Genomic DNA, 18,722 nt, shown 5'->3' with positions numbered 1-18,722 from the left:
ATGGGTCATACTTGTGATGTTGAAGTTATCAGGAATGATCCCAGAAGTGGTGGAAGGGAATCCGGTCAATTCAATACATAAGGAAAAAGAACTGGTTGATTTTATAGCTAAAAGTGATGCATAAAAGTAGCAAATTGTACTTTGGTCACAAACTTAAAAACACATAGAAGTTGGAGAATGGAAATGTTTAAGAAATATATGTTAACTCATATTTAATATTTCAGATTATTCAATTTGTCAGTATTAATGCAAAATTAAAACTCTCATTTGTGTAGTGAATTTTAAATGGGTACTTTTAATACACATTGACAAGAAAATTCTGAGATACATCACTGTTAGCTGATTAGTTAGTTTTTAAAAGAGAAAATATTTTAAATTTTTGGTAAAAATATTAATTTTGAGTTCATACTGTTGCACAAGGCTGTAGAAGTCTATCATATAAATTGTTTTATTATTATTAGAGCAAATAAATTGATACCTCACTGAGTTTTGAACTATTGGAATTATTCTGTAAATTTATCTCTTACGGCGAAATAACGTGGCACCGTAATTATTGAGTTTAGATGAGGGAAAGGCAACAAGGACACTCTTGAATAAATGAAATGTCAAAGCAGAGTTGAAGGCAAGCATGGAGGAAATCCTTAATGACACTTTTTTACGGAGTTCAAAAAAATCATTGCAATTCCCTTTAACTGACACGAAGAAGAGTAATCTGTCAGCTAGAACACTTAAGGCTAGCCAACTAAATTGGTTTGTGGCATCCTGAAGGAAACCAAATCTAATCTAATCAATAATACTGACACACCTAAGAGCTGTATGCAAGCGCAATTTTAAAAACAAGGAATAATATAAATTTTAAAATGTAAAATAATTTTTCCTTTTTAAGCTTCTGACATTAAGCAAAATTTAAAGTAATATTTACGTATTTTAATGTTCTCTTCAATTATATCATCTAAATTATTTTGTTCCCATTTGATGGATAAATGATTTATGTAATACATATATAGTTTTATATAATTAAAATATAAACATAATATAGTTGTATAAGTACTATATTTTATATAACATATAAGTAATATACAGTAATCACATATGATTAGATGTTTAACATTTTATTTTGATATATAATGCAAACATTTATATAACAAAACACTATAAATATAATTATAGTACATGTATAATATATATTCCATTCTCACTATATATTATTTTCTCTGTGTTTGTATATATATATATATATATATATATATATATATACAGAGAAAATTATATATATATATATTTATTTATAATATATTTTTATTGATTTTCTACAGAGAGGAAGGAAGAGGGATAGAGAGCTAGAAACATTGATGAAAGAAAAACATCGACCAGCTGCCTCCTGCTCACCCCCTACTGGGAATGTGTCCATAGCCAGTGTACATGCCCTTGACTGGAATCGAACCTGGGACCTTTCAGCCCACAGCCTGACGCTCTATCCACTGTGCCAAACCAGTTTTGTCTGTATATATATTCTGACCACACACAAATGCACACACATATATACATATACACATATGTGATATATAATTTTATCCTAATAAACAAGAATATTTCATTATGGATCTCCCCCTTAGTTATATTTTAATATCAGCTTAAAACATTGGCTGAGCATGGATATCTTGCTATCTTTGACTCAGTTGTCTTGCGGCTTCCTTTATCTCAAATTTATAAATGTTTCTAATTGGGCTATTTGCCCAACATTTCCACATTTCAATACTATGATTGACCTTGAAGAAATTGTTCTGGGGTTCCACTGATACTAGTAATTGTAGTTCCATTATGCCCTTTACTTAACTCAGGAGATATTTAGACTTTGATCAATGTATTCATTGCACTTATTGATTGATAATTATAATGCATTACTTGCTGACTTTCCTGCCTCCCTCATTAATTGTCCTGCTACAGTACAGAAATACAGCTGCAAGACCCTGGCATGCACTTTGCCAGAACTTATCACTCTATTTTTACTTTGACTAGGTGTAGTGGTTAATATTGCAGATTTTTTCAATAGATGGAGTTACACATATGTTGATATATATACGAATTGATATGTATGCTATTTTGTTATATTGACAACAAGCTTCAAAACTTCATATGTTAATTTTTCAGAAGGTGTTAACGTAGATATTTTTATGCTTAAAAATGTTGAATTTTGTGCCAAAAAAAAGGAGCATTTGTGGGAAGTTTTAATTCATTATTTTGAAGAAAAGTGCTGCTGACACTTTTTGTATACTTCAGGAAGCTTATGGTGAACATGCTCCATCTCAAGATACTTGGGAACGCTGGTTTAAATACTTTAAAAGTGATGATTTTGATGTGAAAGACAAAGAACATCCAGGTCAACCAAAAAAGTTTGAAGAACAACAATTAGAAGCATTATTAAATGAAGATGCGTATCAAACTCAAAAATAACTTGCAGAAAGATTAAACGTTGCTCAGCAAACAATATCTGATCATTTACAAGCAATGGGAAAGATTTTAAAGGAAGGAAAATGGGTACCACATCAACTGAATGAAAGACAAATGGAAAACAGAAAAGTCATCAGTAAAATGTTGCTTCAATGGCAGGAAATAAAGTCTTTTATGCATCAAATTGTGACTGTTGATGAAAAGTGGATTTATTTTGAGAATCCCAAACGTACAGAATGATGGGTTGATCCAGGTCAACCATCAACATTGACTGCAAGGCCAAATCACTTCGGAAAGAAGACAATGCTCTGCGTTTGGTGGGATCAGGAAGGTGTGGTGTATTATGAGCTTTCACAATCAGGTGAAACTGTTAATACTGATCATTATTGACAACAAATAATCAATTTGAACCACACTTTGATTGTGAAACGACCAGAATGTGCCAAAAGACAAGGCAAAGTAATTTCGCTTCATGATGACAACCATCACACTCTTCAAAACCAATTAAAAACACATTAAAAGATCTTGCCTGGAAAGTTTTAACCCACCTGCTGAATTCACAAGACCTTGCTGCTTCAGATTACCACTTGTTCTGATCGATGGCACATGCACTTTCTGAGCAGCACTTCAAAATGTACGAAGAAGTGGGAAATTGGGTCTTTGAATGGTTTGCCTCAAAACAAGAAAAGTTCTATTGGGACGCTATCCACAAATTACCTGAAAGATGGGGAAATGTGTAGCTAGGGATGCATATTAATTTGAATAAAGCACTTTTGATGTTTCTCTTAAAATTCTAGTGTTTTCTTTGATTACAAAATCTGCATTTTTAACCCATACACCTAGTACTTGCTCATTTCTTCTATTAAATTCTCAGTTTACTATTGTTTGTAGCTTCCTGGCCGGACTCCTATGAATTTAAGGAGACTTCACCACTCTTAGGTCCTCCTCCTGCCTGCTTCTTAGCTGTGCTCTAATAATCATGCAATTTCCAGAGTGTTGTAAAACAGCCCAAAGAGACCTTGTCTTTAATTCCTCTAGAATTTAAGAATATACTTTTAGATCCTTTACTTTGTTTTTTAAAGTGTAAACTGAAACCTTAAATATATTAAAGCTTGTGAGTATTACCAGTTTTCTTTGATCAATGTGTTCATTGCAAGGATGTTAAAATGTACTAAGTCCCTCTTAATTAAACAATCTAATTTGGGGAGGTAGTGGAATTTAAGACTTTGATCATTGCAGAAATATATTTAAAATACATTTTTGGGGGCAAGGAAACTGGACAAGTGACACACTGAGTTTGTTTAGTTGTTTTACTTCACCACTTAAACTACCCTAATTAATGGTTTGCATCAAGATACAGCAGCTTATGCAGAAACCTGTTTGGCTCAGTGGTAGAGCGTCGGTCTGCGGACTGAGTGGTCCCAGGTTCGATTCCGTTCAAGGGCATGTACCTGGGTTGCAAGCACATCCCCGGTAGGGGGTGTGCAAGAGGCAGCTGGTCGATGTTTCTCTCTCATCGACATTTCTAGCTCTCTATCTCTCTCCCTTCCTCTCTGTAAAAAATCAATAAAATATGTTTAAAAAAAAAGATACAGCGGCTTATATTTACTTGTATGGAAAAATATTAGCAACAGTCTGTGTATTCATGTCCCAGTGAGAGATTTCATTACGCTATTCAGAATGGTTCATGGTTTAAAACTTATGAATTTTTTATTTCTGGAATTTTTATTTCATATCATCAGACCTCAGTTGACCAACAGTAACTGAAACTGTGGAAAGTGAAATGGTAGTAAGGGGGGACTCCTATATTTCTCTCACTCTCTACACATATTTATGTAATTAGTTATGTACTTGTTTGACTACATGTTCCAACCTGGCCACTAAATTTTAGATCTCCGTGTGCCCCAAACCTAGCATATGAAAGATTTGAATATATGTTATTAATATATATAGTTCATATATGTGAAAAGAAAAAGTAAAATTGATAAAAATGAATAATATTATTAAGGAAGAGACAGATGAAGAATTGAAGAAGAGTTATGTCCACAATAAGTATAAACAAAGACATTTATAACTGTTACTTAGTAAAAATGTTTTCTTAACCAATATACATGACTGCATTATTTTTTAAAATATATTTTTATTGATTTCAGAGAGAAAGGGAGAGGGAGAGAAAGATAGAAACATCAATGATGATAAAGAATCATTGATTGGCTGCCTCCTGCATGCCCCACACTGGGGATAGAGCCCGAACCCCGGGCATGTGCCCTGATCAGGAATCAAACCATGACCTTCTTGTTCATAGTTCAATGCTCAACCACTGAACCACACTGGCTGAATTGCATTATTAATTTCTGTTTTATCTCATTACTTGATTTTAATTTTTGCTTAACTATAGCTGATCATTCCAATGTTTAATAATACTGCCCCCTAAGAAAGTAGTAGTTTTATTTTACTCAACATACATGTGATTTTTTTCTCACAGCTTTTCAAATGAGTTCTCAACAGCACCTTCTTAGCATGAGTGTTGGCTTTTCACATTGGAACACCTTCTAAATGGAATTTTTAAATACAAAAAAGGTTTAGTTGATAGAAATTGAGTAAAGATAAATTTTCCAGTAACAAAATAGTGCCTGAGTGATATAAATTTTGTTTCTTTAAAAAAATTTAATGTATATGTTTTTATTGTTGATAATATTACAGAGGTCTCCCATTTCTCCCCCTTTCCCTCACCTCCCAGCCCCTACCCACCTCTCCAGGTCTTTACCACCCTATTCCCCATGTCCATGGACTGTGCATTTAAGTTCTTTGGTTTATCTCTTCTTCTTCTTTTTTTTTTAATAATTTTAATTTTCTATTTTATCTATTTTTACATAAAAATAATATGAGGATAAAATAGCATTTTATAAATAGAAACAAGCAATTATTGTATGTGGAACAGAAAATGACTTACCTATAATGATGTTTTTATAATTAAAAATAAAAACAATATTCTTTAGTATTTTAAAATCATGATACATTAAATATGAAAATGTGCCCAGCTGGCAAAGCTCAGCGGTTGAGTGCTGACCTATAAACCAGGAGGTCAGGGTTCAATTCCTGGTCAGACACATGTCCAGGTTGCAGGCTTGATCCCCAGTGTGGGGCATGCATCAGGCAGATGATCAATGATTCTCTCTCATCATTGATGTTTATATCTCTCCCTTCCTCTCCCTTCCTCTCTGAAATTAAACTAAATTTAAAAAAAATGAAAATGTGAATTTCACACAATTTCTTCTATATTTTGTTTTAATCTTACTTGCAGGGTCAGAGAATGGCATGATACAAAAGGGATAGGGTATTTTGAGTACCCTTGAACTGATAGAAGCAATGTGTAAATAATGTGTAAACATTTTCTGGATTATCTCTAGTTACATTACAAAGTATCACCACCTCCTATCAGCTCCTCCCATTGCCTCACGGCTCCAAACAGCTAGGAGAATAAATCCCAGCTCTCATGACTCAATGCAGTCTGTTCATCCTTAGCCACCTAAAAGAATTATACATCATTTTTTACACAAAACCATTGAGCATATTTGAATATTGAAAGGTGGGAAGAAATAAAAAACAATTTAGAAAATAATTATTATAAAAGTAAGTTATAAAAATCTATTCATACACATACTGTCACACAGATCCCAAGGACTGTTTGCTTATTCATGTGTATTTTCAGAGTTTATTTACAAGGTAGAAACAGTTACTTTTTACTGAGTGTGATCCAACTTAAATTAATAAGTCTCAAAATAATTCATGATTTACCAGCAAAAGTGAAAGCGGTCCTTCAAGTGCACTTTCATTTGAACAGCTGCTTATCTATACCATGTTGAAAATAATTTAGCATTTTGCTTTATATTACTATGCTATTTCACAACATCTATATAGATGCACTTCATTTTGAAGATTCTAAGATTAATCTCTGGATTCACAAGCTACTCTCCATTAGTTAATAATAGCTAACAAAACTAAAATTTTAAAGAATTTAGAGTTGAAGTCTGGAAAATCAAATATTTCTATACCATAGTTGTTAGACATAGCTTTAACCAAATATCAGTTGTAAAAATTGTTTTAGAATGTAAGTTTGGAATGGAAGTTGACTGTTCCTACTCACAGGCATATTTGGTCATTTTGCAATATCTCCCATTCTCTTTCCAGGTAATATAGACAGAGTCATATGTCTGCATTTCTTCCATTCGCACTATAATTAAAAAAAAAAGAAAAAGTCTGCCTTAGCTAAAAAAAAAAAAGGTAGACATTTGATTTACTGGATGATTCTGACAATAGATCATTTATCATTACCTAATAAAGTTTAAAATAACCCAGTAAGCTTTTCTAAATTAAGGAAAAATTTCAACCTTTGGTAATAAAAAGTTAGAAATTTAAGTTTGCTACCGCTAAATTTTATTTTATTTTAATTTATTTTTTGTTTTTTTGTTAATACTCACTAGGGGATATTTTTTCCATTGCTTTTCAGAGAGAGTGGAAAAGAAGGAAAGAGGGGGAGAGAGACAGAGGAGTGAGAGAAGCATCAATATGAGAGAGATACATAGGTTGGTTACAATATCCCAAGTTAACCTGCAACCTGGAATGTGCCCTTGCCTGGGAATTGAACCCGTTGATCCTCTGGTGGTGGTAGTAGGTGCTGATGCTGTGACCATTGAGCACACTGGCCAGGGCTAGTTCCATTACATTTTAGTTGCATTTTTAACTATAGATTTTATGTTGATATTTATATTTTTATATATTTCCTGATCCTGCAAACTAGTATTTTTTTTTACACATTTAATCATAGTGAAATACATTTTCTTTTCTGCTGTGTTTGATTACCATAGGCCTTAAGTATGTTGTGGGTGGAAGAATATTCGCTTCATGAACTCTGTCTCCTGGTGTATCTGTGAATATATTCCTATCTGACAAAGGGACTTTGCATGTATAAGTGTGGTTATTAATCAGTTCAGTTTAAGATAAGAGAGTATTCTCAATATCCTGTTGGGCCAAAAATAATAACTTATGCTCCTAAAAACAGAAGAGAAAGTTGGAGAAATTGAAGTGAAAGATTTAACATGCTTAAAGATGAAGGAGACCACTTAGAAAGTGTGAGAGGGAAATAAAGTCTATTCCAAACCACTGTGTTAAGAAGATCCATAGCCCCGGATAAGAACAGCAGCCTTGACAATGGGTCTAGCTTCCAAATATTAGGAAGGACATTTTTTTTAACCAAGCTGGAAGTAACAAATAAAGGAGCCAACCTCTGGTTTATGGCTTTGAAAATAATTATTGTTGTAAAACCAATAATTGAGCTAGTAATTACTGGAGAAAAGGAAGAGATTAGAGGCGATCTAATGCTGTTACTTTGGGGCAGATTGAATCTAATCTGTCTGCAGAACATACCTGTGGCATTGGCAATTCATTAGTAGTTTAAATGCAGATCTGGAAATTATGAACAATCTATGCAACTAGACATCATTACATATTTCATTATTGAAGACATAGGACAGGTAGATACTGGCAAAGAATCCTCCTATCTAATATAGAGGTAATATGCAAATTGACCATCATCCAACACACTGATGGTTGCCCCCATGTGATCAAAGATGGCCATACCCATGTGGACACAAGATGGCTGCCACAAATGGTCAGCAGGGGAGGGCAGTTTTGGGCAATCAGGCTGGCAGGGGAGGGCAGTTGTCGGCAATCAGGCCAGAAGGAGAGGTCAGCTGGGAGGGACCAGACTTAAAAGGGAGAACAGTTGAGGGTGACCAGGCCCACAGGGGAGGGCAGTTGGGGGGAACCAGGCTTGCAGGGGAAGGCAGTTGAGAGGAACAAGACCTGCAGAAGAGGGAAGATGGGGGGCACCAGGCCTTCAGGGGAAGACAGTTAGGGGCAACCAGGCCTGCAGGGGAGCAGTTAGGCACCAATCACGCTGGAAGGGGAGTGGTTAGGGGGTGATCAGGCTGGAGGGCAGAAGCAGTTGGGGCAATCAGGTAGGCAGGCAGGTGAGTGGTTTGGGAGCCAGCAGTCCTGGATTGTGAGAGTGATGTCCGACTGCCCATTTAGGCCTGATCCCTGTAAACAGGCAGTCAGCCACCCCTTGAGGGGTCCCGGATTAGGGAGGGTGCAGGCTGAGCTGATGGACATCCACTCTACCTCGCCACCCTCCACCCCCATGCATGAATTTCATGCCTCTAATAATAAATAGTGATTTTTTAAAAAGGTGAAAGAGAGAATCCTGTAAAAAGTAAGGGGAAAGATGAATCAGTAGAAAAGGGAAGAATAGTCTTAGATATTGGATTATAATTAGCATTTTCTGCAACAAACTATTTACATAATTTTGTTTTTATTTGTTTTTTACCATACTACTTTAGAGATATTATTAGTATCTACCTTATACTAAAAAAGAAGTCATGCCTCAGGAAGGTTAAATAATTTGCATAAGGTTATCAAAACCCAGGTCAGCCTGGTTGCAAAACCATTTATTTTCTCATAACACCAAGCTGCATCCAGGAGATAACTTCAGACCAAAACAACCTTTCAGATCATTTATGTAACAGCCTCTTGGGGATTCTAATGCAACTAGGCGTGAAAGAATTTATGAGTGACTTTTGTGCTGGTGGTTTCCTCCATTCAGTCTCCCAAGTCTATTAGGGAGATGGTTATCCTTCTTGCTTTCCTGGTTTTCCTAATCATCTAGAAAGTCCTTGCTCTATTTCCTCTTACTGTTTGTTATGAGACTTTTTCTGTTTCTCTCTCCAGTTAGTGCAGAAAGAAAAGGGATCTCCATTATGTTCTGTGTCTACTCATCAGCAGAACAAATTCCCATGGCTCTCTATTTCTAATCAGAAGGAAGTAATTTCCCTTTCTCACCTGGCTGACTCTCCAACTTGGCTCTCAGAACTGACTGCTCTCCAACCCTTCCCTCTAGGTACTCAGTTGCAATTTTCAGTTAGTTCTAAAGTTAACTCATTAAATATAGGGTGTCCCCCAAAAATGTATACACACTTTGAATAATTATTAATTCCAGTGGGTACGATCTGAAAAGAAAAAAACATCAATTGAGCCATTGCTGTTAAGTTTGTATGCATTATTGTTGGACACCCTATATTTCACTATTCACTGTCCAAATTACTTTTATCCATTGCCCAACTCATTTAAGGTTGACCACTCATTTAACCAAATTTCAGTAAAAAATTAAACTAACAAATATATAAACAAGCTTTATGATTTAGAGATTGATCCTATATTTATTTGAATAGATAATTAAATGCCTTATAACATACATAATCATAAAAATTATTACTGCTACCAACTATAGAGTATTTTCTATGTGCCAGTGTGCTAAATAATGCTTCATTTAGTTGATTGTGTTTACACCATACATGTACCTTAGTGGGATTCAATATATATCAATATATGTGGGGTTCATATGTATTAATCTAGTTAATAAATCCTTGAGAGTTAGTTGTTATCATTACTTTACAGGTAAGAAAATGGAGTTCCTAAGTTATATAACTTCTCAAGGGCAGAGATAGTTTTAAATATGTTTAATTTTTTTCAAGTTCTAAAGACTCATGAAATGTTCAAATGCAAGTGAGTTTGATCTATCAAAAATATCCAATATACTTATATGTAGACTTGTTTATCAGCTAGAAAAATTCATGGTATGTTATAAATACAAAATGTACATTCTGTGAAGTAATAGCAAGTTTCAATTTCCTAAAAAAATGAAAACAAAGATGATAAAATACTTAGAAGGAATTGCACTTGTATCTGAATGATATGGCTCAAATCACATCTATACTGTTACTTATTTTAGTCCACTAATTGTTTGGGCCCTGAGTCTCAGTTCATATATTATACTAAAACACAAGCTCTCTGTCCAAAGGAATGCTCAATTTACAAAGGCAGACATCAGAGAAGAAATTGACTAGAGGCTACAACTCAGTAGCACGCATCTGATACTCAAAAAATATGCCTTTGAATAATTGCTAAAAGTAAGTCAGTGCCACAGATCACCTTGTCAGTGCTCTGACAGGAAAGCTGACGTTTAAAGGTGAATTCCAACTGTTTCCTTAATTTATAGTGTAAGAATTGTGCAGCCGCCTGCCTCAAAGAAGCAACCATGCAGGGTTTATTGGTCCCCAAGCACTTTGTCACCCGTCTTGTTAGACCTCTTCTAACAATCAGCATTTCCAATAGAACGCAAGCTGTTTTAATCATCTAATTTTCTTTCCCAACTTTTGTATCAAATAATGTTACATAAATCTGAATGGGGAAAACAAGCAAATAGAAACCCTTACTAATTGAAAAGCTGATGTAACCACTTGACAAATGGACGAATTATTATTCTGCAGCAAAAACTTGCCCAGTTAGGGTTTCAAAGACTTCCGACAGAAATAAGTTTTTGTATGTCTTACATAACATTTGACTTAGCGGCCATATTTTGAATGTTTTTAATAAATCAGCTATCACAGTCCCTGACTATAACCTGATTCTCCTCCAATTGCATAGTATGTTTCCTCTTGGTGCATCAGTGATGTTTTGCTAGTTAACTAGCTATGTCAACAAAGCTAAGGTTCATATTTAAGCATTAGAAAATATGCTCTATTATATCTGCCAGGATCATTTGAGAAAATCAAATTCGATTTGAAAACCTCATAGCCAAGTGCCTGGCATATAATAAGTGCTAAAAACAATGCTATTTTCTTTTGTTCTGCATCTTTATTTCTTTCATTCATTCATTGCTAAACACAATAATATTCCGGTAGGAACTAACAGGAGCTAAGCCATTCAGTCTCTTTCATTCATTTACTTACAGAACTCAAATTGATTTGCTGTCACTTCACATTGTTATCTTCTTACTCTCCAATAGTGGTACAGCCTCCTATTATTTCTCAGTTTTCAAGTTAGGATCAATGAGTTAGGGGCACATGTGGGAGGTAACCAATCAATGTGTCTCTTTCATATTGATGTTTCTCTCTATCTCCCTCCCTCCCTTCCACTCTCTCTAAAAAAACCCCAAACACACAAACAAAAATCAATGGAAAATATACTTTGGTGAGGATTAACAAAAAATAAAATAAATAACCTCAATGAATGTTTTCATCTTAATAGTTTTATTGTATAGAATAGTTTGTGCAGTTTCATGTATGTATATATATATATATATATATATATATATATATATATATATAAACATTTAGTGATATATATATATATATATATCACTAAATGTTTTACACATAGAAATTTATTTTAAATTATTATTTATAAAACTAGCGGTCTAGTGTATGAAATTCATGCAGAGTGCAAGGGTGGGGGGTGTCTCTTAGCCCCACCTGCACCCTCTCCAATCTGGGACCCCTCAAAGGATGTCCTACTGCCTGCTTACAGGGATCAGGCCAAAAAAGGTAGTTGGACATCCCTCTCCCAATCCAGGACTGCTGGGTCCTAACCACCCACCTGCCAGCCTGCCTGATTGGCCCTAACTACTCTGCCTGCCGGCCTGCTCACCACAAACAGTCTACACTGCTGTTCTGATCACCTCCAACTGACCCCCACTGATGGCCTGCTTGCCCCCACTGTCCCCTCCTAGCCGGCCTGATCACACCCAATGCTCCCCTACCACTGGCCTGATCACCCACAACTGTCATCCCTCTTGGCCTCTAATTGCCTCTACTTTGGCCCCATCCACAATGGGTTTGTCCAGAGGAACTTCCAGAAGGTCTCCTGGAAGATCTCCCAGTCTAATTAGCATATTAGTCTTTTATTAGTATAGATAGTGGCCTGATGCACGGGGGTGGGAGGGGGTGGGGGGGGAAGGGGGCCCCAGGTTGGGGCGGGGGTCCCTGCTGGGGGGCGAGGCCAGCCTGGGTGAGGGGTGGGGGCCCCTGAATGTGGTGGGTATCCCCATTGGGGGGCAGGGCCGGCCTGGGCGAGGGGCCTGGGGTGGTTTGCAGGTTGGCCATGCCCCAGCTTTGTCAGGAAAGATGTCTGGAAGACATTTAATATAATTAGCATATTGCCCTTTTATTAGTATAGATACTGAAAAGTGGTCAACTGGAAGGCAGTGTTTAGCTCTTAAAAATGATTTTGAACCTGCCACATATGGTAGTCATGTAGCCAAGACAAACTACAAGTTTAAATATTCTATTATTCTTTCTAAAAAAAAATCCCAAACTGGTTTGTAAGAATTAAAGGCAAGAGTCATTGTATATATCAATATTTATAAAATTAATTTATAAAATCACTAATTAGAGCCCCTTATTTCCACTGCAATAAATTTTAAGGCTTTTGCTATAAAGCACATCTATAACTATGTGTTATTATAGTAAGTATTATATTAAGGAGTATTATATTAAGCAAATTAATTTAGCTCTGTGTTTAAAAAAAATTTAAGTCATCACTTGTAAAGAGAAAGACATTTTTGTTTCATTCTAATGTTTTCCCAACAGATAATAGAAATTTTAAAATATTTTGTTCTCCACATTAATTTAGACAAAAAAGATAATACAATATTTGCATTTTATTGAAATCCAGGGGGCATGTGGAATAAAGTGGTACATGTCACCCTACAACTAATGAACAGACAAGGCCTGAGCCCTTCTGGAAGAATTAGGCCCTCTGAAGGAGCATCCTAAATGGAGCATGCATAGCTAGGAAGCTTTCTTTCTCTTTAGGGCCACATCATTATCTGGGCTCCCTGTAGCTATTCCATGATAGATGTGAGAACTATTTCTATCTCAATGTCATGTCTTCATAATTTTCATTTGTAAAAAGAAAAGCTGATGTTAAGATGCTTTTTCTTATGCTTGAGTTGTGTGCTGGATAAAGCAAGAAGATGGCCAATGGCCACCCTAAGCTTATGCCACCAGCAGGAAAGGATTCAGAGCACCTACAATGAGCAAGTCCCTTTCTGCCACCAGCAAAGCAGAGGTGGGTGATCAGGCTGGAAGGTGGGGCAGTTGGAGGTGAGCAAGTTGGCAGGGAGAGGCGGTTGGGGATGGGCAGGTCAGAAGGCAGTGGTTAGGGACGATCAGACAGGCAGGCAGGTGAGCGGTTGGGAGCCAGCAGTCCCGGATTGTGAGAGGGATGTCTCAGATTGGAGAGGTGCAGACTAGGCTGAGGGACACCCTCCTCCCTCCAGTGCATGAATTTCATGCATTGGGACACTAGTTTTAATATATTTGGGTGGAAAAAGGTTATAGATATAATGTGTGGACGTCATGTTCCTAGCAAATAAAGTAATAAAATTTTTCTCTCAAGACAATATGACAGTTACATTTTTGGATGATGTTGTAAACTAATGAAAAAGGGATCTAAAAATCTCTCTGGTATTACATAGGTATTGAAAGAGTGAAGATTCTTTAATTTGTATTTCTATTTTTATCTTATTTGAAAAATACAGATCAACTACAAAGAAAAGAGGTAAGCTAAAGAAGTTCTATTGAAACATTAATTGTCCAGAGAATCCCAACTACTCTTTTATTTACCTAGATTTTTTTAAGGTTTTATTTTCACTAGTTTGAATTTTCCCCTCAAAACTACAATATTTTGGACAACTATAAACGCACCAAAGTAACTTGATTAGAAAGGTATAAATTAATTCTTTATATAAGTACTAGTAAACTCTGATTTTACAATGAAATCTATTCAATTTACTTTATATAGGTTAATAAAGGTATAACTGATATACAATAAACTATACATATTTAAAGTATATGATTTGATAAGTTTTGACACACAGATATGAAATCATCAACAAAATGATGATAATGAACACAGTCAACACCTCCCCAAATTTCCTTATACCTTTATGGTCTCTCCCCATTATCACCGCTTCATATCAACCATTTTTTATCTATTTTCTGTAGGTATAAATTAATTTTCATTTTTTTAGAATTTTAATTTTTTTATAGAACCATACATTAGGCACTCTTATTGTTTGGCTTTTTAAAACTTCATCTTAATTATTTTGAGATCATCTCTGTTGCTTTGTGTATAGATAGTCTGTGTGTATGTGTTTTATCTTAGACACTGTATTTTTCACCTCTAGAAGCTTGATTTGGTTTTGTTATTTTTAAAAATATTTTTTTGTTGATTTCAGAGAAGAAGGGAGAGGGAGCGAAAGATAGAAACATCAATGATGAGGATCTTTGGTCTGCTGCCTCCTGTGTGCAAGCCAGCAACCTGTGCATGCCCCTTGACTGGGAATTGAATCTGCAACCTCTTGATTCCTGGGTCGATGCTTAACTGCTGAGCCACACCAGCCAGGCTGTTTTGGTATTTTAAAATATATTTTACATTTCTATTTAAGCGCTCCATATCCTTCCTTCTTAAAAGTTATATAACTATTTTGCCTGCCGTTATACTATTCCTATCACCTGTGTAATTTCTCAGCTATTGTGAATTCACTGATCTTTCTGCTTAATATGTTTTCATATTTCTGCCTCCCAACTTTTGATTGTATGCCAAACACTGAAAAAATTGCCTTTTTGGTGTAGCACATAATTTTGTATTCCATCCTAGTAAATATTCTTGAGTTTGTTCTGGGCCAAAGCTAACCTGCTTGGAAACAGTTTGATACTTTGTAGTATAGCTTTTAGGCTTTGCTTATCGGAACTTTTAGTCTAGGGCTATTCTGACTCCCTACAGAGGCACTGTCTTTAAGCACTCCATGTGAAACCTTGTGGATTATAAGATTTTCCGCTTCAGCTGCTGGGGGCATGAACTTTTCCTGGCTCTGCTGAGCCTTGGAATCATTCGCTCTGTTACTTTCAGTTCTTTTCTGGCCTCCAAGGTTTTCTTAGATGCCTTTGTTGAACAGTAGTCAGCTGAAAACTGGAGAGGGACCCTCTGCTCTTCTCAAGAACTTCTCCCCATGCTTCTCTCTTCCCTTGAGTACTATCCTCTGTGAATTATATCCTCCTGACTTCTCTGGATTCTCAGGTCCCCTCCTCAACTCAGGGAGTGACACACGTGTCCTGGTTCTTCCTTCTTGCATACCAGCCTCCTAACTATCCAGGAAGTAACCTTGGGCAATCATAGTACTCAACTCACTTATTTGTCCTCTCTCAGGGATCACTCCTCTGCCTTGTCTGAAATCTAATGTATGAGGAAAACTGCTCGATATATTTTGTGTTATTTTTAGTTGTTTTAGATGGACAGATATATCCAATTCCTATTATTTGACCTAAGCTGAAAGAAGTCCCCAATTTAAATTTTAAAGTTTCTTTTTCTTTTCATTGAAACCTAAAAACAGGCTACAATATGAGTCTCACAATACTTTAGAGTTACACAAATCTTGTGATATTTTAGAGATTATTTACAGATTTGCTAATTTTTTGCTTCAAATCGTTTTGTAAACTCTAATGCATTACATGAAAACTTGACATAAAACTTTAGAGTGTGATTCCATTTGATTGATATGTACTCAAAAACATTATAATAACTAATGATAGTACTAAAGAAAGTTGTAGTCAAAATTTGTTGACATTGTTGAATAGATGGGATCCTTAAACATTCTATAGAGGCAAAATGTTTAAAACAAATATTTTCATTATTATAGCTATGACGAAGTGGGGGGTGGGGAATCTCACGTTGGGGATTTGTGTAATTTCTCAGCTATTTCTAATTCACAATTTGAACAGATATATGCGCATCATGGAGGTAAATATTTCATAAACTTGAGTTGCAGTTATTAGTATAATGACTATCATGATTTATACATTGCGCCTGTGTACATTAAGCATAATATTTGTTACAGTTCAATTAAATCATCCTCTCTCTATTTACTTTTAATTTATTTTAATAATATGCCCTAATTTGTTTCTTTTTACCAAGCAGAGGTCATATTTTGGACATTGTTGAAAGTTTACAATATGACACTGTGACAGATAAGAACTAGCAGACCCGCTGTGTGGTGACACACCATCTGAACATCAACATTCTATTGCCCCTGATAAAGGAGAACAAATGAAACAAAAGATCATCACACAGGGCAACAGAACCAAGTTATAATGGACATCGCATGATTAGTGGTGACCGTGGGAAATACTAAAAGGAGGAAAAATTCACAAAATGACTGATATCATTGATGATAAAGATCAACAGATGTTTGCTCTTAGCAAAATGAAAATGAGACTAGGAAGCAGAAAAATTTTGCAGCATGTGATTGAATATAATTAATATAAAAAATACATTTATTCAATTTCTTTCTGAAATTATTTTTCTAAAGTGAATGGGAAGAATAAAAGATCATCATACTCTTCACCATTTTGTCATCTAGTATAGATTAATAGAATAGGTTGTCTTAATTGAGTTTAGCATTCAATATTTAGTATTTTTAAAAATTCTGGCAGGCAGCTAGACTAATAAGATGTTGACTCTGGAATCAAACTATATTGTTTCAAATTTTGCCTCCACCACTTCCTAGGTGTGTGAACTTGGGTAAATCATTTAAGCATTCTATGGCTGAATTTCTTTGTGTTTAAGGGGAATCAACTATACTATTTTTGAAAACTATTATGTGGATGCAATTAGTTAATACTAACAAAGCTCTTAAATAAACCTGGCATATTAGGATATTTATTGCTTAAATAAAGCAATAAAAATTGTAGCTGGATAAAAAATTTCCTGAAAAAATAAATAAATCCTATGATGGTAAGAAAACCAGAATGTAGGTCAGCTTATATAATTTTTAAACACACACACACACGAATCCAAATGGTAATTTTAGATGTAGATAAACAAAAATGCTAACATAGATTTCTAATACTACATAACATTCTAAATTAATTCATAATTAGAAGTCACCATTATTGATACTAGATGACAAAATGGTGAAGGGTATGATGATCTTTTATTCTTCCCATTCACTTTAGAAAAATAATTTCAGAAAGGAATTGAATAAATGTACTTTATTTATATTAATTGTATTCAATCACATGCTACCAAAATTAAAAAATATATATATCTTAATAGTTAAGTGGGAAAAGTTACAATTGTTTCATGACTTATGAAAATTTTTGTGAAAACATCAAATAGCCTCATTTTTAGTGGTCAATATACAGGAAAATGAACAAAAATAGTAGAACATATATATTTAGTACACTTTAGAGAAAGACATGAGAAACACTGAGAATTAAAGTGCTTTTATGTCTCTGTAAAAAAAAAAAATGCGTGAGCAGTTTGAACAATGCCAGCTTCTTCATTGTGTATCCTGCAACATAAAGATAGGCAAATTGTCTCAATTCTAAGTTTGGATCAAATTCTAACATTTTATTTTTGTTTGCACTTTTAATGTCACAAAATATTTCTAAGAGTTCTTCTAAGGGGTAATTTCCATCTGTGTTCCTTCCTCTGGGACATCTATTATCCTTTTATTTACAACCACTTTCCTTATTAGGTCTAATAACTCCTACATTTTAATTGTTAAAGTATCTCTGTGTTTTAGAAACCATTAAGATGCCTATTTTCTGAGTAAGGAAACTGAGATACAGAGACATTAAGAAACACCCTACTGTTACAGTTAGCTTCAAACCCCAGCAGTTTAACTCTAAAAAGCAGGACTCTGCCTGGCCACACTTCAAATAATATAGGAGATTAAAATGTTGATACCTGGGCCCTGCCCCAGACCACTAAACCTAGAATATCTGGAGGTGGAACTCAGTCAATGATGTCTTTTTAAAGCTTCTCAGTTGAGCATAATGGAATGTCATGGTTGATAATTATTGCTTTTGAGCCTTCACACATAACCAATAAGCCTTATCAGCATTGAAAAACAAAAGATGAAAAAAGACTATTTCATAAGTGATGTAAAACAATTGGAAACAAATAAGGTTAGATCTCTTTCACACAATTCCCTTACTAAGGTCTTAATGGTTTAATGATTCCGTGTAAGAATTGTCACTGTATAGTTCAAGCAATTTCACTCATATGTGAAATCTAATGAACAAAATAAAGTAAGAAAATAGAAACATATTTATAGAGAACAGACTGACAGTTGTCAGAGTGGAGGAGGGCCTGGTGAGAAAGCTGAAGTGATTAAGAAGAGAGAGGAGAGAAGAAGAGGGAGGGTGGAGGGAGAGAAGAAGGGAGGGAAAGAGAAAAAGGGAGAGGGAGAGGGAGAGGGAGATCAACCAAATGACAACTCTGAAAAGTTGCCTGCAAAATAAAACTCAATCATTGAACACACTATTTTTATCACTTACTGTCACTAAATGCAGTCATTTCTCAAT

This window comes from Pipistrellus hanaki (assembly GCF_964339955.1).
Source record: "Pipistrellus hanaki genome assembly, chromosome: 6".
Lineage (NCBI taxonomy): Eukaryota > Metazoa > Chordata > Mammalia > Chiroptera > Vespertilionidae > Pipistrellus > Pipistrellus hanaki.
Note: the sequence above shows the minus strand (reverse complement) of the source record.